The sequence below is a fragment of the Hemitrygon akajei genome, chromosome 11, assembly GCF_048418815.1.
Source record: "Hemitrygon akajei chromosome 11, sHemAka1.3, whole genome shotgun sequence".
NCBI classification, from domain to species: Eukaryota; Metazoa; Chordata; class Chondrichthyes; order Myliobatiformes; family Dasyatidae; genus Hemitrygon; species Hemitrygon akajei.
Window position 1 is genome coordinate 123,372,972 of NC_133134.1, and position 11,534 is coordinate 123,384,505.

Sequence of the window (11,534 nt, forward strand, 5' to 3'; positions counted from 1 at the left end):
ACTCAAATAAGACTCACTGGTATATAATTTCCTGGACTATCACTACTCCCTTTCTTAAGGGAACAACATCTGCAACCCTCCAATCCTCTGGAATCTCCCCCTTCTCCATTGATCTTTGCATCATCATCGCCAGAGTCTCAGCAATCTCCTCCCTTGCCTCCCACAGTAGCTTGGGTTACATCTCGTTCAGTCCCAGTGACCTATCCAACTTGATGTTTTCCAAAATCTCCAGCACATCCTCTTTCTTAATATCTACATATTCAAACTTTTCAAGCCGCTGTAAATCATCCCCATGATCACCAAGATCCTTTTACATAGTGAATACTGAAGTACTCATTAAGTACCTCTACTGTCTCCTCTGCTTTCAGAGAACTTTTCCACTGTCACACTTAATTGGACCTACTCTCTCACACATCTTATCCTCTTGCTCCTCATATACACTTGTAGAATGCCCTGGGGTTTTCCTTAATCCTGTCTGCCAAGACCTTCTCATGGCCCCTTCTGGCTCTCTTAACTTCATTCTTAAGCTCCTTCCTGGTCACCTTAATTTTCTAGATCTCTATCATTACCTAATTTTTGAACCTTTCATAAGCTTTTCTTTTCTTCTGACTAGATTTACAACAACCTTTGTACATCACGGTTTCTGTACCCTACCCCTTTTCCTGTCTCATTGAAACATACCCATGCAGAACTACAAGCAAATATCCCCTGAACATTTGCCACATTTCTTCTGTACTTTTCCCTGAGAACATCTGCTCCCAATTTATGCTTCAAGTTCCTGCCCAATAGCCTCATATTTCCCCTTAATCCAATTAAACACTTTTCTAGCTTATCTATTCCTATCCCTCTCCAATGTTATGGTGAAGGAGATAGAATTGTGATCACCATCTCCAAAAATGCTCTCCCACTGAGAGATCTGACACCTGACCAGCTTCATTTCTCAATACCAGATCAAGTACAGCCTCTCCTCTTGTAGGCTTCTCTACATACTGTCAAGAAACCTTCCTGAACACACCTAACAAACTCTACCCTATCTAAACCCTTCACTCAAACATGCAATCAATATTTGGGAAATTAAAAGCTCCCACCACAACAACCCTGTTATTATTACACCTTTCCAGAATCTGTCTCCCCATCAGATCCTTTATGTCCCCGTTACTGTCATTGCTGTCCCTATCACTGCAGCCATCCTCTTCCTTTCCCTAGCCACAGGGTTGGCAAAGGACTTCCTAAAACACCTTTTAATAATATTATCCCTTCTTAAACAAAGAAGTTGTGTACCATAAAACAATTTACAATGAACTTTAACATCTAGAGTCAAATTGAGTTGTTGTATTAAGATGTTAGCACAGGTAAAGAATACAGTAAACAGCTCACTGTCCTAATGACAGGACGTCTATAGTGGCAGGTTATTCAGTAGTCTCAGCCTGGATGAAGAAACTTTAGTCTGGCAGTCCTAGTCCTTATTGTACTTCCATCCTGATAGTTGTAGGTCAAAGAAATTGCAGGATGGGTCGTAAGGATCCTCAACAATGCTTCTGGCCCTTCAAATACAATGCTCCTGCTAAATGTCACACATAGGAGGAAGACTGATTCTCTTGGTGGTTACAACTCTTCTTGGTGGTGATTCTCTTGTAGTCCAAGACCCTTACAGCTTCCACATCACATGATGATGCAACCAGATATGACCCTCTCAATGGCGCTCTTGTAGAAAGTTGTTAGAATGGGGTCAGTAAGTCTTTCATGCCTCAAACTCCTCAGAAAATGTAGACCCTGTTGTGCTTTCTTAACTAACAATGAGGTATTGGTGGTCTAGTTTAGATCTATCATTATGTACACACCAAGGAAATTTGTGGTTTTTCTCCACATGGCAGAGCTATTTATGTGCAATATAGAGTGGTTGACTGCACCTTCCTGAAATCCATAATCATTTTCTTTTGTCTTGTTCTCACTGAGACTCAGGTTGTTGTTATCAAACCAGTTGACAGCCTCTCTACACCTTCTCTATATACCAACTCCTCATTGTTGTTGATGAGGACAACCACTGTAGTGTCATGAGCGAACTTGATGGTGCAGTTTGAGTTGGATCTGGCAGTGCAGTCATGAGTAGGAAGCCTGAACAGCAGTGGGCTGTACAGAATAATGTGGAAATTTAAAGCATATATCTATCTTTATTGAGTTCATTTTTGTTCAACAAATTCCCTGACAGCCCTGATATTTTCGGTATTACCCTAGTTTGTGTTGCATCATTGATTCTTTTCAAGGCATTGAGTTCTTATTAAGATTTTTTTTTTTTTTTTTTTTATAAATGCTTATACTTTATAGGTTTTCTTTCTATTTTATACAGATTCTGCTTCATCACTTTTTCCAGTGATCCTGAGATTTATTCTGATAAAAACATCAAGTGCTCTTTATTTCTGACTTATGCCAAAATATGGATACACAATATAATTTTTGATGTGTAAAATTAGAAGGAAAGTGGTAATTATCAAAAACATGGCAATAAAATTGTAGCCTAACTGTATGCAAAGCATTGTTATAGACATTTCTTTGTAAATGCAGGTTAGTAATGGGAACATGGGTGGCTTTTAATTAGTTCAGTTACAACACTTCATTGTGACAAAGGGAACACAATAAAATAATATTGTGTTCATTATTTTATAATTACCTTGTCTTAGGATGCAGTTACACTGGAATAAGTGCATTAACAAAAAGTAGTTTCGAAAGCAAAGTAATATAAATGGCATTAATCTGTTTGAAAATCCATTTCCTGGGTAATGAAAATAACTGATTATTAACTCCTTAAAATATCAACATGTAAAAAGACCACTCAGCCCATTACTTGGCAGATATTTGATACCACAAAGGAATTGCTCAGATTTAATTAGCACTCATCCAGAATACTCCAAAGTGTTGAAAGGTCAATGAAGTATTATTGAACTTTTAGTTACTGGTGTAATGTAGGAAACATGGCAACCCATTGGTATACAAGCCTCCATAAATGTCAATGTAACTAAACAGATGTATTTTTCTGACATTCATAGTGAGATGTTGGTCATTAGACTGTGGTTAACTTCTCCACTGTCCTCTGAAACTATGCATTGAGATCTTTTGTATTCACCTGATAGAACAGGAGTGTGTAGGACAGAGGGGTTGGTTTAATACTTCATTTAAAAGATAGGATTCTGACAGTGCAGCCTGGATTTCTGTACTGAGGTCTTTGGAATGAAACTTGTATATCTGAGATGCATTTTCTACATATAATAGTGCAATTTTTTTCTTTAATATCTTATGTACACTTTATATTCTCCATTCTCTGCCAAATTCAGCCATATTCATTCTTGTACAACACCGCAGCTCAAGCGACATTCCATCTAATATCTATTTTCTTCCTCCTTCTTGTATTGCTATTTTCCCCATGTTTGTTCATAATACATAGACATTCAACTTGCTACTGCATTCCATTTTTAAGGTTTGATTTATTGAGTATTATGGAATTACAGTGGAGTAAAGGGAATTACAGAGTTATGAGAGGGGACCTGGCCAGAGTTGATTGAAAGGGGATACTATCAGGGACGATAGAAGAACAGCAATGACTGGAGATTCTGTAAGCAACTGAGGTGGTGCAGGTTAGATACACCCCAAAGATGGATTAGTATTCTAAAGGGAGGATGAGGCAACCAAGGCCAACAAGTCAAAGACAATATAACAGCAAAAAGGGGGGGGGGTGTATATAATATAGCAAAAATTAGTGGGAAGTTAGAGGATTGGGAAGCTGTTAAAACCAACAAAAGGCAACTATAAACAGAAAAGTTGAAATATGAAAGTATGCTAGCCAATTATATAAGAGGATACCAGACGTGTTTTCAGATATATAAAGAATAGAAGAGGAGAGTGTGGATATTGGACTGCTAGAAAATGATGCTGGAGAGATAGTAATGGGAAACAAACAAATGGAAGATGAACTTAAGTATTTTGTGTCAGTCTTCATGGCAGAAAACAATAGCAGCATGCTAGAAATTCAAGAGCATCAGGGACAGCAAGGACAGAAGTGAATGTAGTTGCTATTAATAAGGAGAAGATGGTTGGGAAGCTGAAAAGTCTGAAGGTAGACAAGTTACCTGGACCAGGTGGACTACACCCCAGGGTTCTGAAAGAGGTAGCTGAAGAGATTGTGGAGGCATTCATTGTGAACTTTCAAGAATCATTAGATTCTAGAATGGTTCCTGAGGAATGGAAAATTGCACATGCCACTCCACTCTTCAAGGAGGGAGCAAGGCAGAAGAAAGGAAATCATAGGTGAGATAATCCAACTTCAGTAATTGGGAAGTTGTTGGAGTCCATTATTAAGGATGAGATTTTAGGGTACTTGGTGATACATTTTGTAGACCAAAGTCAATACGGTTTCCTTAAGGCAGAATCACACCTGACACATCTGATGAAATCCTTTGAGGAAATAACAAGCAGAGCTGGCAAAGGAGAATCAGATGGATGTACTTACTTGAATTTTCAGAAGGCCTTTGACAAAGTGCCACAATCAAGACTGATTAGCAAGATAATAACCCATTGTATTACAAGAAATATTTAGCTAGGATAGAAGATTGGCAGACTGGCAGGAGGCAAAGAGTAGGAATAAAAGGGGGCCTATTCCGCTGGTGACAAGTGGTGTTCTCCAGGGGTCAGGATCGGGACTGCTTCTTTTCACATTACATGTCAATGATTTGAATGCAGGGATTGATAGATTTGTGGCCAAATCTGCAGACAATACAAAGATAGGTGGAGGGTCAGGTAATGTTAAGAAAGCAGGGAGTCTGTAGAAGGTTTCGGACAGATTGTAAGAATGGGCATGAAGTGACAGATGGAATATAGTGTAGGAAAGTGTATAGTCACACAATTTGGTAGAAAGAATAAAGGCATAGACTACTTTCTAAACACTGAGAAATTTCAAAATTCACAGGTGCTAAGAGACTTGGGAGGATAACCTAAAGTAACTTGCAGGCTGAGTTGGCGGTAAGAACGGCAAATGCAATACAAGTGTTCATTTTGAAAAGACTTGATAAGAGCAAGGATGTGATGATCTGCTCACAGTATTGTGAGCTGTTCTGGGCCTCTTATCTCAGAAGAGATGTGCTGAAAATGGAGAGTCCAGAGGAATTTCATGAGAATGATTCCAGGAGTGTTTGTGGGTCTGGGACTGTACTCACTGAAGTTCAGAAGAATGATGAGGAATCTCATTGAAACCTATTGAATGTTGAAAGGTCTTGATAGAGGGAAAGTGGAGAGGATGGTTCCTATAGTGGGGGAAGAATAGGACCAGAAGGCACACTCTTAGAATACAGTGGCATCCATTTAGAACAGAGGAAATATTTCTTTAGCCAGATGGTTGTGAATCTGTGGAATTCATTGCCAAGGTAGGCAGTAGATGCCAAGTCATTGAATGTATTTAACACTGAGGTTGATACGTTTTTGATTAGTCAGCATGTCGGAAGTTATGCAAAGAATGCAGGAGAATGTGGCCAAGGAGGATAATATTTTGGAATGTCAAAGCAGAAATAGCCCGATGTAAACAGGCATGTGTGGGCATATAACTAAGACCAATATATTCCTGTCTTTATTCTTGTACAGAATACATTGGACCATTTAAACTATTTAATCATATAAAAATAAAATTTAATTCTTTGCTCCTATATTAGTTTTAACAAAAAGTAACCAGGAAGCTAAAGAGATTTAGTATAGCTGGTTTAGTCAGAATATCAGACTGAAAATTTGCACAGGGAACAAGAACCCCCACTACCACAGGAGTACTATAAAGCCTATTTTATATTTAATTGAGAAGAGGGCATCATCTAAACTCAAACCTTTTATACATCCAATAGCACTGTTAATTATATACAGTATAGATTCACTCCTTTGAGTTGAAGTTAATATCACCAACCATCTGCATCTTTCCATTACTAATAAAAGCACTAGCCAGAGACTTGAAATCCATTGTTAACTCATTTTCCAGTCATGCAGTGTTCTGCTTTGGGAGGCCAGCCTTGGAAATTGCCCTAATAGGAATCCGTAACTAAGCAATGGACTTTTACTGGGCCCAACCTAAACATGCAATTTGTTTTCATCCTTAGTCCCAGGTGATATCATTTCATGGGTTTTCTTGAAAAAAACAATATAGTTCTGGCCTAGCTACAACATACACAAACAGACAATTCACAAAATACAAGACCACTGGAATTTTTTTATATTTATATATATTCAAAATATATATTCAAAAATATATATATTTTTGTTAGACTTTTATCATTAAATATTCCCGGTGTCCACTAATGCAACAGAAACAATTCATGCAACTTTAATTTGTAATACTTTGCAAAACCCTTTTCTCATTATTGTTGCCTCCACTGTGTATGGCCAGAGAAACTGGTCTTTAAACTGTTTTTAGCTTCCTCTGGGCTCTTCAAACTTAGTATTTAGGAATACGGATTGAATTTCAGAATAAATTATATTTGCAAGCTCTTATCTAAATATATCCCTTTTTTAATTTCACAGTTGAATTGATAGCACTCATAAATGGGCACATGAACTGTGATGCAGGAATAACCCTTACAAGTTTGCCCTTGTGCAAAACAGATGCCAAATTCATGCTGCCTTCTAAACATCATTTCCTCCCCCCCCCCCCCCACCCCATTTAGCCAGAACAGAGCCTCGTATGACAAGTTTTACAACAGATACTTGGATAATCCTTTTATGAATAGCTTCTGTTACTGCATGTTAGTACCCTGCTTTAAGACAGATTTGACTCTATACAAGAGTGCAGACACCTATGGACATGCAGTTTGAGAGCTGAAGTGAATTATGTTCTCAGTTCCCTGGAGACATTCATGGCAAAAGATAATAGAATCAGCTGTGAATGTTAAGAGTTAAGGTTTTAGCAGGTCTATATAGTACTTCAAAAGATTAGTTGGTATCACAAACATCAAGATCAGCAAACATGATAGTCCAACAGCATCATTCACCTACCAACATTCTCTATTCATTATGTCTCAGGCCAAATGCTCTAACATAACTTCATACAGTTTTCAGTATGTACTTTACTGCCACAGTTTGCTCTTACTACCAGCTATTGAGCAACATTATGCATTCTCAATAGCACAGCTCCCCCCTCCCCTTGCAGAATACAAGGAAAAGCTGTGATATTATCCCAAGACGACAGTAATAATCTCAGTGGACGAAGAGCATGTTAAATGCCATAGCTGAACCCCTTCTCACATCACTGCCAAGGTTCACTTAATATGCAAATGGGGTAAATCTCCTTTGCTTTCTTACCTCATCCTCTACACCATACAATTTACTCTTGTGACTTCTTCTCAGAACTCTGGTCAGCAACTAAAAATAGTTTGAGAACGATTTTGAACTTTTGGTGACCAATACAAACACTGGCATCAACAGAGTACAACATTTGTTTTAGAGGAAGTCCAGACATTTGGGGAGTTATCATGCACAAATGGTCTAAAACCAAACTAAGAAAGATGATGATGCAGGTGCAGCTCCATGTTGCAAGGTTCTGCTGCAGAGAATCCACTGAAGCCTGCCATGGGAAAAAATACAGCAGAAGTTGATGATCATCCATAATCATCAAATCTTGGAGCACTGAGAAATCCATCAGAATAATTGTGTACAATGTAAAGGGAATTGGAATCCAGCACCAAAGTGGTACAGGACAGGCACACACTGAAGCCCATCAAACACAGTACTGAAGTAGTGGCAACTCCATCTTGCCACCAATGTACTTTTCTCTTAACTTTCTATATTTTCCACTGTCCCTTCATACCACTATTTAGTTTAACACCTTATCCACTGCCCTTGCTATTGTACTCACTACAACATGATGTTCTGTCCAATCCAGATGAACTTGTTCCCTCCAAGTCAAAGTAAATTTGTTTTCAAAGTCTGTATATGTTACCATATACAACCCTGAGCTTTACTTTCTTGTATGTGTTTACAGGGGAAGAAGAAATAATTGCAACCAGGTGACCATTGAACATCATTTCTTTATTGTTAAAGTGCACTTACATATTCAGCCTGGTAATGCAAAAATAGCTGCCTGTGACTAAGAGAAAACAGTGACATTATTTTGGAGTAGAAAGAAGAGTTATCATGTTCTAAAGAGAACGATGTTTGAGTGCTTTCCCCAGGTTTGGTGAAGAAAGGTGAATAATATTTGATAATATCCAGAAGAAGCACTTGTTTGTAAATCTAGAATATTGTCAATTTAACATGTGGATGCTTTTTTCTGTGCGAGTAATATAATCGGTGCTGGATAGTGTGGTTGTGCCAAGTTCCTGACCAACCTAGCAGTACGAGTCCAGCTTATTTATTTGGAAGTTAAGCACGTGTGCCAAAGTGAGTGCATCTCTTAGTTAAGATGAGATGTATTTATGCACATTTTTGATACTGTGTATAAAGTACAAGGTTGATGGGATTCTAATGTTGTTTGTATTGGGTTTTTTTAAATTGCCACTACTATTGTTTTTGTACATTTTGTTTTATTTATTTTCATACTGCATACATAACAAGTGTATGGACCAAAATTACGATGAGATTGCAACAGAAGGAACTGGTTTTTTAAAAATTCATTTTGTCATTTTTATTTTGATACCCTCTTTCTGCATGAAAACATCTAAAACAGATAAAGGAATTAAAGACCTGAAAAAGTATTTGTTGTCCTGTATGTGCATTTTTCCCCAGGCTACAAAATAATAGAATTTACAAAAGTCTATACAACATAAGCAAAGACTGACAAACAACCAATGTGCAAACAAAGATAAACTGTGCAAATACAAAATAATATTCAGAACACGAGTTGTAAAGAGTCCTTGAAAGTGAGTCTGTAGATCATAGAAACAGTTCAGAGTTTTGGTGAGTGACATTATCCATGCCAGTCCAAGAATGTAATGGTTGTCAGGTAATAACTGTTTCTAATCCTGGTGGTGTGTGTCCCAAGGCCTCTGTATCTCCTGCCTAATGGTAGTAGTGAGGAGAGGGTATGGCCTGAGTGGTGGATGTTTTTAATAGTGGATGCTGTTTTCTTGTGGCAGATAGTCATCCTGCTTTTTAAATTTGGACCCCAACTACCTAGAGTCATGCCACTGAACTTTCTTTTAGCACTACCAATGTTGTTAGTTCCTGCAAATGGATCTTTCCCCACCCCACCCAAAGATTCCTCTACAGCTGAAGGGATATCATTATACCTGGCAATGGCAGGGACCATTGCCTTCAGTACTTACATTCTTGGCCACTATCCTCATTATGATATATCCCCTTTCGTCAGCATTTCTTTCCTGTTCCATATCTGGGACAAACATTGTAAAACAGGGTTGTGGTTAGTTTACTCATCCTTTGAGTCAGAGGTGCACCAGTTCTATCATCTGGATCATCTCGACAGCCTCATTCACACTTCCATCCCCAGTTGTTTGAGACAGGCCACATCTATGCTATTTAACCTCCGAATTGTGACAGCCTCTTGGGCTTTTTACTCTCCCTGATGCATTGATGAGTCTCTGTCTCAGCTTGCTGAATCTGGACTGATTTTGACAAGCTGCAAATGTGGTTGTCATGTGTCAGAGGTACACTTGGACACCAACAACTGATCAATAAGGTCTGTACATTTGTCTCCTTACCTATTCTCTTCTGCTACTTCCTGTTCTACAGCAGGGGCAGAACTTTAATGGTTGTGAAGCTGTACACTATGCAGCAGAGAAATCACACAAAAAAACCCATCTTAATACTTAAGAGCTTGAGACAGCAAAAACAAAGTTTGAGTATTGTGGACAGTTAGATGGTACATGCAAAAATCATACAGAAATCAAGAGTAACATTGTCAGTAAGTGGTCCTGCAGTCACCATTTCATCTATAATGGAATTGACTATAGACAGATCCTATCAGGACCTGCACAGCAGTTTGGATACATGAGTAACCAAATGTAGAACACTGACTGATAAATATCCCCTTTGGGCTACAGTTCCTTCCTAAATTCAAATTAAATGCCCAGAATGATAAAGATAATCTTTTAATGTCACATGTACATCAAAAAGTGTTGCTGCAATGGAGGTACAGTCAATAGCACCCCACTTTGTCCAGTCTTAATTCCACATTCTACAAACTGTCCAGGCAAAATAAGACATATCCAGCTCTCTTAGAATAAATCACCTGTGATTTCTTATAAACTGTTTTGTGGCAAATCACAGTATGTTTCTAATATCTCTAGTCTAGTCAGAGGAAGCACAAGTCCTTGTTATTGATAGACATGTTGAACATTGAACAGTTACTAACAAAGCAATTCACACTTGTTTCTAAGATTCAAGTGCAGTTGGAAAATATAACACTTCTTAAAGAACTTCTGCAGATTCCTTACCGTTCTGTGCAATATACTCAGCAGAATTGTACTCTGAAGACCTTTGTTGGATGTGATTCACTACTGAAATATTATCTCCACCTCATCATCCTGCCTTTTCCAAATTTGTGCTATACTGACAGCTCTCTTTTCATTCTCTCTGTCAGGCTGCATTTTAATACAAGCAGCAACAAATGCAGCTATGGATGAGAGCCACTTTTATTGCCAAAACACAAAGCCAATTCCATGTAGCCTGATTTAACACAATACCTAGTAAAATATCAATCAGTAACATACCCACCACTGCTTAATTACCTTTAAAACCACACAGGTGTGGATCCTTTCACAAGTAAATGGTTGACATTGTGTCCATTGACACTAGCTGCATAGTTTAGCACTAATTTAATGAGATTGACTTTTATTCTCATTGTAGAGTGATTGTCTTCTTGATCTATTCATTTTGCATATTTGCTGTTAGAATGAGGTTTCACATACACTAATCTCTTTTAAATGACAGGTGAGCTGTAAGAACACTTGAGAATTTGTGGGCCACAAGTACAATAAATGAAATCAGGCATATCTAGAGGCAACAGGTATACCTTCAATCTATCAATTAACTGACAGATGGTTGAATATTAAATGAATAAACAGGTATCTAGTTAGTGCCTCAAATTGGCACTGAGGTACATGATTGGTCATTATTCTTGATAGATTCTTGATTGGCCAGGGCATGGAAGGATACAGGGAGAAGGCAGGAGATTGGGGCTGAGAGGAAAATTTGATCAACCATGATGGAATGGCAGAGCAGATTCAATGGGCTGAGTGGTCTAATTCTGCTCCTGTATCTTATGGTCTCATAGAGAGCTGAGTGACTTTCTGCTTCTACTTCCTATATCTTACATTACAATCAGGAGTCTTGCAATATTTATTACACTTAACTGTTAACCGAGAAAAGAAAGAATTGAGTGTGTAGTGGTGTCAAATGTGATCTACTCAGAGGCAATCACAGTGCATAGATGAAATGATTGAAGAAGCCATGAATAATGAGCTGTCATCAAAAACACAGAACTTTTATACTTGGGCTGAAGAAACTGTATTAACAGCTCCAAAATGGCAATTTAATCCACCAAATTCAAACAGTTT

At 38.1% G+C, this 11,534-nt stretch overlaps 1 long non-coding RNA gene across 1 annotated transcript in view; it reads right to left on the reverse strand.

Annotated features, from left to right (window-relative positions):
* Positions 1-10,578, reverse strand: part of LOC140735186 (uncharacterized) — a 51,047-nt gene extending 40,469 nt beyond the window's left edge. The window contains exon 1 of the long non-coding RNA XR_012100716.1: positions 10,413-10,578. This is a non-coding gene — a long non-coding RNA (uncharacterized lncRNA). The remainder of the gene's footprint in view (positions 1-10,412) is intronic.
* Between the last annotated feature and the right edge of the window lie 956 nt (positions 10,579-11,534).